Genomic DNA, 12,916 nt, shown 5'->3' with positions numbered 1-12,916 from the left:
ATGTGTATATTAATCGCTGAGGGATCTTCACTCTGGTCAGAGCGGCTCTTCTCTGAGGACACGGTCAGTAAACAGCTCTGTATGAATCTGCTTTATGTGTACAGTTACCTGTTCAGTACAGGTGTATTCATGTCTGTGTGGGAGGTGTACAGATCAGTTATTACATACCCATCTCAGGTAATGAGCCCAGGTGATGTTCCTTCATATATCAGCGAGCTCCACATAGTAACTATCTTCATCTGTGTCTAAGCCCAGTAAGTTCAGGCAGCCAGCCTCCCTCTCATGTCGGTAAGATTTGTTTTTGCCTCAAATGTTTCTGAAATAACTCTGAACAGGAAGCTGAAGACGTCTCATTTAATTGTTAAGTGTTGAAGTAAATTCCTCTCGAACATAATCCTCTAACTACATCCAATTAAATCCGCGATGGACATTATCTCTGCCGTGTTTATTGCATGAATAATGCACAGTTAATTAAAGGAGGTCACTATCTCAAAACAAGTCGGTAGTTTTGGTAAAATTGGCAGGAAACTTGGCCATGAAATCTGGTTAGCTAACATTTGCTGGTCAGTTTGTGTGAGTGGTTATGATCGCACAAGGATTAAATGACTCAGAAGTCTTTATAAGTTCGTTATAGTGTCAGTACCCGGTTTATGTGTCCTTACCCCTTAATAAAGGCAGCTGATCTGCTGGTAACGTGTTTCCCAAAGCGAAATGAATTTTGGACTGCTTACGGAAACAATGTTTTTCTTTTCTTTTTTTTTTTCTCATGTCATCCTTTACTTTGATATCCAGAAGAATACCTATGTGATACCTTCGTTTTTTTTTTTTTTACCGTGAATAATTACTGTATAAGTATCATATGTTTCATGGGTCTGATTGTGAGACTGCAGTCTGCCCCAAATTCACTACCAGCAGCTCCTCAGAGCGGTTTCATTATGATTACCGTAAAAGAAAAAAAAAAGTGCGGCTGATTTGGCCAAACAAACGCGAACCACGGCTGGCTTGACCGCAGTGGAAAAGCACAGGTGGTATCTATAACATTGATGATGGCCGCATTCCATTTAGGTGAGCTAGTTCAAGGGCTCTAGTATTGTGCACACTGGCACTGGCTAATTGAGACACTGAATGGAATGGAGCCAACATTAATGTAACTGGTCACACCTGTGCTTTTCCTGCTTTAAAGTCAAAATGGTGAAAATGGCCTATTGCATAAAAACATTGAACTCAGACCTAACAGTGAAGGTGCTCAGGTGTAAACGATGAAATGATTAATGACTGAACCTCATTTAGCTGCTTTGTATTCATGGTACCTGATATTGTGTAAGCTGGCCCACTGTCACGCATAGACATGGCTTACTGGGACACTTGGTAAGAGCGAAGCCATTGTTCATGTTATTAATAACATCTGCTGTTGCCTGTCCTTCCTCCTCCAATGTCAGGTCCAGCAGCATCTACCGGACAGCAACCTCCTCGACACCCCAGCTGTTGTGGAGGTGTGCCAGCCTATCCGTTACCGCACATGAATGTACTGAATCTGGTTTGTATCATGGCACATTTGCCATACAGCCCACTTTAAAGATGCTTTTAATTGCAAGCTGCTAGTCCAGAATTTCGTCCTCCATCTGGGGTTGTGTTTATGAATTAAACACGTTATCTCAAAGGCAAGGTGCGTGGATCTCCACAACAACTGAAAAAACCCCCCCCCTACACATTTGCACATATAGATTAATTGTGTGGTGCAGTAGCTTGGATTACAGTCTCAATTAACACCGTTGTGACAGCTTGAGATACTGATTCTGTCACAAAATAATTGAATGTTTCAGCCTCAGAATCACAGAAATGAGTTTGGCCATGTAATACAAATGGCTCCCTAAACACCATACTTGTTTTTCTATAAATACAATTTAAATTTTGCATATATCCCATGCTGTCCTCTCAGGGTTGCATTGTAATCCCAATGTAATTTTAAAAGAAAAGGACATGGGTCATTTTGTAGCATGCAGTGTTTAAACAAATGTATAAAAAAAAAAGACACAGAAGAAATAGTAGTCCTAGTTTCTTTATGGTTTTCATGCTGCAAATTTGGTGTGTTTGCACGAGCTCTGTGTCAAGTAGTGCCACAGTAATGCCAGGTGGAGGCAGTGTTGTTAATCCAATCATGTAACCTTAATTATCCACATTTATCCTTTTTTTCACAGAAAATCAACAACTGGAATAAAACAAAAACCTAGCAACAGCACATACACAAGTAAAAAAAACGCATAAGAAGTTTTCAAGGGATGACCTATGATAATAAAATAATTTTATTATTGTGATGCATTGCCTTCGTACAGGGACCACCTTTACATTCGTTGTCATATACACACACGTTGATTCATGACTTCACATGGTAATCCTAGTCAGGGTGTCATGTTTATGTATGTACTGTTAATGTGTGTGTGTGTAAGCATGAATTTATGCCTAAGGTCGCAAGTGACAGTGTTGAAGTAGTTTAAGTTTGTGCAGTGTGTTCGGGATGCACAGTGTATGTGTAATGCTTTTACCTACGTGCCTTTTTTGACCTTGAGAGATGTGGCTGTTCACATTACAAATGTCAAAATGCTGTTTTTGTCCTATACATACGCATCTTTGTGGAAACGCAAAGGCATTTTCAAATCCGTGGGTTGTCTCTGTGATGACAAATGATTGGCATTAAAAAAAAAATAGTTTCTCTTAAAAGATAAATTGAATTGCACACACCTTTTCAAAAGAGAAATCATTCTTGTGTTCAAACGTTCTGAGAGATTCTGAAACCTGTATTTATTCCTCTCGGCGCTGCGCTTTGCTGATAGATTTCTCTGCTTCTTTCAGGGAAAATCTTTACATCTCTCTTTCTTGTGTGTGGGAAAGAGAGAGGTGGACAGAGAGTGGGGGAGACAGAGAGAGAAAGGATGTTTAAGGGGAGAAATAGGAATTTCCCTCATTATGCTTTCCCTCAGTGTCTTCATCCCTTAATACCCAAAGCTCTGACCTTGACTTTAACCCTGAAAAATCCCATATATTAACATCGACTTTCTTTCTTTCTTTCTTTCTTTCTTTCTTTCTTTCTTTCTTTCTGTCTGTCTGTCTGTCTGTCTTTCTGTCTGTCTTTCTGTCTTCCTTTCTCTTCATCTCTCTCTCTCTTTCTCTCCTGTTACTGTTTGTCCATTAATAGTCTAGCCCTCAGAGAGGTCGTGGCTGCACACAGGCCACTATTACAGATGAAGAGGCAAAGTGATTTCCATGTAAATGGTGTCAGAATGTCATTTTCAAGTGAAGCCGCCGAGAAAATGAATTCCTGAAGACGCGAGAGATTACCAAGGGGCTATGACACCTGGATTGCATTCTCACAGATTCCCCCTCGCAGCTCTTGTATAATGGTCCATCCATAAAAATAGCTTTGTTTGGCTTCTTGACTGTGTGGATGCTGAAGTGTCAGTCAGCCCGACCAAAGAAGAGACTGGGAAAGGGACTCAAACATTACCATATAAATGTATGGTAATATAACCATTGGTCATTTTTTTGATGGGAAAAAAAAAAAAATTAAATCACAGTGTGTGTATTTGTGTGTGTGTGAGAGACAGACTAATCACACGGACACAATTTGTTTCCTCGTCAGCGTACAGTGTGGTAAAAGTGTAATGATTACTTGGTGAAGGTTAAAGTTAAATAAATAGTTTGTGGATCTGAGAGGAGCTCAAGCCCCCATCAGTCTATGCGACAGGTTCACCATTCAGCTTAAGAAACACATGTTAAAAACCGAGACGGATAATGGGACATGACCAAGAGAGGGTTCACTGGGTTTTCTCAGACCTCAAACTAAATCTCCTTTTTTCTTTTTCTAACAGAGAGAAGACAAATCTGAACAATCAGCAAGATGTTCACAGAGGTTAGTGCAGTGTAAGTAAAGGCTTATCATCTCACTGCTTCTGTGTGATTATTAATTATTAATATTATAATTTTTTTTGTGAGATTTGAAGTAAATAAGACATCGTATAGGTGGATTACTCAACACTAAACTTTTTTCAACACAGTTATTACCTGGAAGAGTCGATAAAAGTACGTATGTAGGTGCTGTATGTACCCTGAAATTTGAATTGGTGTAAATATATAAGTAATATGTGAAGGTGATGCCTATGTATACTCGCTGCATTTTACAAATCATGCTATTTATGTGTTTAGAAGGTGGGTGATGCAAGAAATACGATCAAGGATTGCCTTTGCAGATGAACAATTCCAAAAAGGTGTTATTCAGCATATTCCAACTTGTTTGAGAATCCCCATACCAACTGCAGATGCACAACAGGTAATGCACAATGTTTTTCTCAGCCGACAGTGATAACCGATAATTTCACATTTTTATATCTTAAAGGAAGTTTATAACCTGTGGTTTACGCACAGGGCAAGAAAGGCCAAGACGTAGTCAGCTAAGATTGAAGATGTATTATTTCATCACTTGAACAAGATTTGTTGTGTGAAAACAGACTTTTTTCCCCCCTCGTCTTTAAACTCCTAACATGTTTAGCAAATTGCAAATCGTGTTGTCTGTCTCTGAAGCTGTGAAAGATTCCAGTCCACACAGGTGACAGCCTTCTGTATCGGAGCGTGTACATGCTCCGCTTAGTAAGTCAATGAAAGCAGTTAAGCTGTCTGTCATCAGCTCAATTCCTAAACTCGAACTCTAATTCCACCGATACTGGTACCCAGCCGATAATATACATTTTTACAATAAAGGGCAGATAATTTGTTAGTCAGATATTATCAACTATTTCAAAATGTTCTGCAATTACAGATGCATTAAGACCATTGAAACAGCAACTATTATGTGTCCTATGCCTTCCGTAAAAACTCAAAGCATCACTTTGTGTTAAACAGTGGCAGGGATATAAGAGCTCAGATGAACATTTAGATTTTACAGTATAAGCTCATCATCACAAAAATATAAACGGAAATGACGCCCATGTAACACGATCACCGAATTCAAATGAAATAAAACACAAGGCTTGCCCTCGCCTGGAGTTTGATGTACACCCTTTATTTATTTGAAAAAGGACGGAATAAAGTTCAAAGATAAATGTGGCCATTTGATGTGCTGCACCAGACTATAGCTTCAGGCTAATTCACAAAGTCCCTCGGCAGGCGAGAGTGGAGAAACAGCCAGATAACAAATGGAACAGAGTCGAGAAAAAAGCAAACAATGTCGTACAGAAAAGAATATAAAAGATGCGCAGTACGAAACCAAACGCAAAAGCCTATCACGAGTGTAAAACCTGTCGAACAGAAGCAAGTCATGGAGACCACACGATGGAATGTCAGTATCAGTGAGTGCAGAGATGAGCTGCCTTTTTTCTTAAAAAAAAAAAAAAAAGATAATAAAAGCAATGTAGTTGCTACACTGCTCTTGCAACCTAACCAAATGTTTCAGTGTTAAAATACTGAAAGGCTGGAAGGGAAGTCTTAAGAAAGAAAGGTAGCTGTTGTGCAAAACGTGATTTTCTATGTCCGGCTGTCACGCGTTATCCGTCACGGTGCATCTCACCCCGGGTTCAAACCGCAGGTGACTCGGTTCCTTCTGACCGGCACAGCGGCGGCGTTCCCGGAGAAGACCCCGCTTCCTCTCGAGATGATTATCTTTCCAATGTCACACTCGCAAGTCTCCTCCTGTCAGCATGATAGATGACCATGATATTGACTTGAGGTTGATTCAAAACGGCACCGCTGAGTTAGATGAAGGATCTCGATAAGAGTGCTCTCGATAAGAGTGTTGTTGAAAGGAAAATTGTCTTGGGTCACATGCTCCGATGTCCTTCTGTTGCAGCGTCAGACTCTGTGTATTTCCCCCATCGTCTATTCTCAAGAAGAGTTACGGGCGAGAATACCTAAAGGCCACAGAGCTAAGTGGATTGAAAAAAAGCTCTTAAACTCACGGATGTGTGTTTGGGTCTGTAGTAAACTGTGCAGGTGTCAGGCTTCCTGTGATGTCTCGTCATTTATGAGCAAACGTCTGACTCCAGAGATGATCATGCCTGAGCAAAAATGGATCATTCTCCCATTTGTCGGCAAAGGTTGGGAAACTGGTTGGACATAATGTAACACAAAAATTATACTCGAAGCACGTCTATATTGTCCACCACGCTGCTGTATGGTAGACTGGATTGAATAAACAGCTGCTGAGCAACGTTGCGGATCAATTCTCCTTTTGTTACACACACCATTACACAGAAGAAGATGCATTCATCAGTCACTGTGGACGTTGTTCTCAATAAGATGGGGGGGGGGGGAGAAAAATCAATTATTGTAAAACACTACTCATTTGATGTAAGTGCAACAAATAACGCTGATAAAATGCAGAGAGAGGCGTAAAAAGGTGGATGGGAGACTGAAGAACGGCGACGCGCGAGTCGGGCCGGGACTGAAAAATCCCAAATTTATACAGGTGTAAATGTGTTTGTCTTTGCTATCTCCATGATGAATTGTTTTCCTGCCTTGCTGCCTTGCGCATGCTAACCCCCCCACTCTGTGTACCTGAATAGGAAATAAGCAGGTAGCAAAGAATAAATGAAACCAATTCAGTTTCACCGAGTGAAAAGAGATAGAGGCGGGCTGCGTTTGCTGCAGGTGAACGTAGACCCTGTGGGATGCTTTTTTTTTTTTCCTGCAGATTGTGAACCACGGTGCAGGCATGTTTGCCCATATTGACACAACTACACACTCTGATTCTCTAGTCATTGCGGCAGGTAGCTTGAGCTGGACTGCTTCATTTGGAAATCCATTAAATAACACACAGCATATATATCGACACACGACTCCAAATTATGTCAGACCACGGGTAGAAACAGCTCATTTTTTGCAATCCAGTGTGTTCTGATAAATAATAGATGGCCGAGAACTGTTGATGCTCTCAGAGATGCTCCCTCTAGTACAGTTTTATTCAGAATACGCTACATTAACGGAATGGTTTCAAAGTGCGTTTAATGCATGCAGAAAGATCTCCAACATGCCAAATGATTATCATCTAGATGATGAAAGGATGAATTGGAAATTGAGAGGAAAAAAAACACACTTTTTCCTTTTTTTTTTCTATTCTAAAATAAAATCAAAATGGTAATACCACTGTTAAAATTCACCCTTTCTCTAATGTCCTTGAGTGTGTGAGGTGTCAGGCGTAATCTGTAAGAGTAAATTGTCTGAGTGCAGCCTTAGGACCCTGAGGATATTGGACCTAGGCTGCTGCAGAGGTAGGTTTGTGATTTGTATGCACCCCATCTGATAGCGTCTCCTGGATCACAGATGGATTATTTAGGCTTTTCGTTCAGCAAAAGCTCCTTCTTTTGATTTTTTCCCCTCCTTTTTTTTTTTTTTCCTACATGTCCACATCGTGTCTTCTCTTCTTTTTTTCTCTCTGTCTCTGCTCTCATTGTTTGGTGCTTGGATTCCTGGAAAGCACACACTGCCAGAGATTTGGCTTTACCGGAGAAAATGGAACAATGACGAAGGAGGGATAACCTGTGAGGGGTAAGTTGTGAAGTTGTGCTCGCATTCATATTAGAGAGGCTTGGTTAGCGAACGTAGTAATTTCACTACTGAGAGTGCACATGCTTTTGGCATAGACGGCTTCAGAGGGGAATTGAATCCGTTCCCTGATCGTTGATTCACGCAGGAGCAGATGCTGTCCACGTGCTGCGGTGCTGAAAGTTATTTGCGGCTTACACACATTCGTAGTGAATCTTATTTGTATCCTGACGAGTGCAGGTTGCCAAACAAGCAGTGACTATAGAGTATACCTCTGATTCTTGAACGTTTCTCCTGTATGTGTTTACTTTGACTGGTGGGAAGTTAGAAGTGGATTTCACAAAATGATGGTAGAATTATTACTGTTATGAAGGTTTTAGATAAAAAGCTAAATTACAACTTACAAGTTTCCATTGAACATCTTTTAAGAATAAAAAACTCCAGTCCACCGTATTGCTGATCAATCTGAATCTAATATATTATACATTTATTTTAAAGATAAGATTAAATACCTCACAGTTTGCTCCAAAATCAGGGTTTTCAGGTTTTTCTCTCCTTCTGGTCTCTGTTCTGTTTTTATCTCTCAGGCTTCTGCTTCTGAAAATCCTTTAGTGCTTTTGAAAACCCTGAAGGGATTAAGCTATGGATCTGTAACAGTTGCTAGAATTAAATTTAAAAGAACCCCAAACTCATATCTGAGAGCATCCCTTAATCTGGTGGATTTGGTTTATTTGGCTGTACTATCGACTCGGAGAGCCTTCGCTGTCCGTGCAATGTCGCTCCGAAACAACTCGCCTGGCTAAATAAAGCCAAAAAGGCATGAAGCGCTGTTCTCTGCAAACAGTGAGGGGACGGGGTGGTTATTCTGCTACAGTTCTGTGCTGTGAATAGGAGCATTGACTGAAAAAAAGAAAGAAAAAAAAAAATCCCTTGTCAAGCTGAGTGCAGTCAGTTGCTTCAGTTCCTTTTAAATCCTTTAATCTGAACGCCTTCAAGTGGGCCCGAGGTGTTTATCAAGAAGGGATGAGACAACGGTTTGCTGCAGTAGGCGCCTCGCTGTGTGGTCATCAATATTTTCTCCTTCCCCTCTCGGCACCTAAGTTCTGTCTCAAATCTTCGTACTGCTTTTGATACACAACATCAGACGTGCCATTTCCTCATTATTTGCGGACAGAAAAGCAGCTAACGGCATGTTTGGACTTCTGTGGGTTCGCTCATATATCCGGGTCGTTCATCCTGCGGGGCCAAGGGTCACTGCCCCTTTTGCGTCTCCTCCGTGGGGTCATCCGTTACTCCCCAGGCTCGTTTTCCCTCCTCCACCCTGCCGACTCAGCCGACTATGACTTGTTACTACGGGCCCTGACACAGCACCTGACATCGCCTATCATACTTTTTAATATCCCTCTGTCTTGCTCTGATAGCTCCCTTAATGCTTTATGGTGGCAGTGATGAAAGCCCGTATTTGTCTCCCCATCCACTCCCCCCCCCCCCACCACAAAAGACACAGCCCATATGTCAGCGATAGCCGCCAGCAGTTGATAAGAACTCTTCAGTCTTACACGAAGGAGACGGTAAGCCTCGTACGCGATGTAAAAATACTTGATTGACAGTGATATATGCCGGCTGTTTGTGTGTTGTGTGTACATCAAATATCTGAGTCACATACCTCCCACTGTTGCCTTGATTTAGACTCCAGTTCTGGTGCGGAAAATAGTCAGTGAATCATACTTCCTGGTTGTGCCCCCCACCTCCCCGCCGCCCCTGCTTTCACTCAGCACCCTGGTGGTGTTAATCTACACAGCTTCCGATTAACCACCCCCACCTGAGTCTGAAATGTGCAAAAGAGATGTTTCCAGGTTTAAATATGTTTGGCCCCCGACATGAAATACGCAACTCAATACGCAGCGTTTTCCGCTAATATACTTTTATATCCCCGCAAAATGCTCGGTGCATTGAATTATCCCTGCTTTTGCTTGCAAAGTAAATGTGTCTGTTTTATTTAAGTATCCCCTCTACACCTTTTGACAACGGCATATCTGGTGTAACATATTGCATTACACGTATCTGCCCCTGCAAGTACAGGGGGATTGAAGTTAAGAGGGAGAAAAGATTGGGGGGGGGGGGGGGGGGGGGGATGCTGAAAGCTGATTCCGTTCACGCTCCGGCGCTCTCTACAGTATGTGATCTGTCTGCTGTGGTATAGGGGGAGCTCCTGATCTGTCTTATTGACAATATGTTAGATGGTAAGCTGTGATTATTCCCCGGCAGACAGGAGAAGGAAGGGGAAATCAGCAGCCCTGTCTTCTTTGATCTGCAGACTCTCCCCCCATTAGCTCAGAGCCTGTGCAGATGTCTCTAATAGATATTCATTGTAATTTTGTTTTTGTGAGAGAAACTGTGCAGTTGTGCACGTTTGTGAGGAGGGCAACTATTGTGTATGACAGGGTATAGAGGAGCACTCGATTTTCACTAGATCCACCCCTACCTTAGTCTTTTCATATCAGGTTTTGAGATGTCTTGGTGTGAAGGTAACATTTCTCCACTGGCATTTACCACTATATCACACACACACACACACACACACACACACACACACACACACACACACACATTTCTATCCTTTTCCTCCCACTGGCATGTTTTTAAATTACATCTAGGATTTATTATGTTGGGTTTTTTTTTTCTCCCATCTACACCCACTTCTCTACCATTCTCCTGTCTGTGTTCCCCATATAGATATGTTAGATAAAACTAAACAATGCGATCTTATTATTACCACCCACATTTAATATTCAGCACTCTGCGAAATGCAATCTCCCCCTCTCATTATGTCAGTAATATACCCGTGTGGAGTATGTATTGGCAGATTTTAATATGAATATTATATCACGCTGTGATATTGTTGTTTCTGGCTGTCGTAGCTTTTGCAACATCAGCATATTTACCGGATGGGACAAACACTGTAACATCTTTAGTAGAGTTTATTTTATGAATAAATTGCAACTCGGTAGGTTTTTTTTTTTTTTTTCGGATTGTGTAGAAATATGCCGAGCATAATGATAAAATATGATGATAATCCGGCCCAGAATGAAGAACATAACATATAACCAAATGACACTAATATGTGTGTCTATAGTCTGTATAGCTACAAACAGCTCTATGAGGCATTACCTGAGCTAAGTGGAGCTAAACGTGTCAGCATGCTAACATGCTCTCAATGCCGATGTTGATATGTTGAAGTTCAGCAGGTGTAATCTTTTTTCAGTTCTGATTGAATATTAGATCACTATTCTGATATTCTTTCTGGCTTTAATAATCAGGGTTCGTACACATTTTTCAAGGTCAAATTCAAGTACTTTTCAAGCACTTTTAAGGGTCATTTTTAAGATTTTCCAGCACCTTATTGCTGTAAATTGCGGTAAAATACGTACCTAAAGGAATATATATATACTTATGATTTTTTTCTTCACTTTTTATCACAATTATGTACATTGTATTATGCTGTAAACATCCAAAATTATATTCTATAATAGCAAAAACTTCAGAAATTAATTATCCAGTCTGATCCCAATTTTGTGAAAGACACAGAGTTATAATGTCAAGCACTTTCAAGCACTTAAATTAAAATCCAAGCACTTTTCAGACCTTGAAAACACAACATTGAAATTCAAGCACTTTCAAGGATTTCAAGCACCCGTACGAACCCTGAATAATGTTTGGAGGTGTTTGTATCCTGGTACAAAGCGCAGATTTGGTCTCTATAGCTAATTTCCTTGTCATTGCAACTGTTCTAGGGGTAATCCTTTACACGGTTAACCTGTTTACATTGTACTGAGGCGTAAATGTATGCATAATTAAGGCCTTGCCGCTTGGACTGACATTTAGCCGCTAGCTGTTTGCCTGTGCTGTCAGTAACCAGGCTTCATCTGGCCCACCTCAGCTCCACCCTTTCTCCAGCTCTGTCAAGACGCTGGAGCTGCCACACTGAGCTTCACAGTGGCTTCTCAGAAATGTATGGACCACAGAGACTTGTCCATGTTTTAGAGGCTGTGGTTTGAACCAAAGGGCTGGACAACTGGCCAACAGACTGATATTGCTTTACTTAGAACCACACTACTGGCATCCCTAAACATTACATGTCAGACCTTCATATTTAACATATGTATTAGGTTAAATGAGGATGGATTATAAAAAAGATTAATCTGTGTATGTGTAATTACAGGTATTAAAGTAAATGAATAAATAGCCCATCCTGCTGTCTTTTTCTTTAGGTTTTAAACTAAAATCAGCTTAATTGAAGAGTTCTGTAAATGGCCACTCCAAGTATTGTTTCTTCCGTAGAACATGATATTGAATTATTCTTTTGCCATTTCATGAAAGACTGTTGACAAAAACAAACCCAACGTATTAAACTTGTACAGTAACTCATTAAATCACCAGTTTGTAGTTTCAGTCTCAGTCAGAAAAACAATAACCCCTCTCATCACCGTTTGCACAGAAAATTCACTTTTTGCCCAAGTTTTGGCGCATTTACAATGTTGGCTGTTGGTGCGCTTTTTCTCAGAACAATTAAAGTGGAGCATGGAGCCGGTGGGCACCGGGTGCCAAGACATCCCAGGAATCTGGCTGTCCATCAGACAGCTAGGATGAGTCGCAAAGCTGTTTGTACCACAGATGGCTGATCAGTACAACTGACTTCCTACTCCTCTCGCCTGGCGCTGTCACCGTGTCTCATCACCATTCCCAGTTGAGAGTGTGTTTTATGTTGTGTTTGTGTGTGTGTGTGTGTGTGTGGAGGTGTGTATTTGTTTTGGGGGGCTTAGGTTGGAATATGCAGCAGGTAACCGTGAGCATGTTTGTATGGTGTTTGACTTGGATTATGTATGAGCGCATGAAAGTTTGATGGAGCACTCGAAGACAAAGCGTCTGCACACACAGTTTTGCACAAAGCACACGGGGAGCATATTTGAGATGTTCTAGAAGCTGACGCGTGTGTTGGAAAATGACAGGAAAAGCAACGCCGGGGCCCGCATTAATCTGCATTCCCTCGCTATCTGTGGATTGGATAGGACTGAAACAGACAAGACTCAGAGTTTGGCTGTGTGCTGGGTGGGTTTCAGAGGAAAGTCCATCTGTCTCCCTCTCTCCTTTATAGTGGAATTTCACACGGGAACACGGTCTACATTGTGGTCGCCAGCAGGGTAGATGGTGGACAGTGAGTTTGTGTGATTTCACAATTCCTTAAAACAAAATAATAATAATTACCACGCTAGGATTTTATCATGCTAATAATATTGTGATAAAAGTCTCTTGTTATTCTAGTGAAATTTCCTTTTTTTTATTACAATACTCTCAGCAGAATGACACAAAAATAAGTCACACGTCC

At 41.1% G+C, this 12,916-nt stretch overlaps 1 protein-coding gene across 3 annotated transcripts in view; it reads left to right on the top strand.

The window, feature by feature from the left end:
- Positions 1-7,244: 7,244 nt before the first annotated feature.
- LOC115594478 (roundabout homolog 1-like) overlaps positions 7,245-12,916 on the top strand; it is a 99,267-nt gene continuing 93,595 nt past the window's right edge. For 2 of the 3 annotated variants that reach the window (XM_030438569.1, XM_030438570.1), the window contains exon 1: positions 7,246-7,533. The gene's annotated coding sequence lies outside the window, so the exon portion shown is untranslated. Of the gene's footprint in view, positions 7,534-12,916 lie in introns of all 3 variants that reach the window. The other variant, XM_030438568.1, reaches the window with a different exon arrangement.

The sequence above is a fragment of the Sparus aurata genome, chromosome 13 (genome assembly GCF_900880675.1).
Source record: "Sparus aurata chromosome 13, fSpaAur1.1, whole genome shotgun sequence".
Taxonomy (NCBI): Eukaryota; Metazoa; Chordata; class Actinopteri; order Spariformes; family Sparidae; genus Sparus; species Sparus aurata.
The sequence above is the reverse complement of the archived record's forward strand: the minus strand, read 5'-3'. Positions and strand labels throughout refer to the sequence as shown.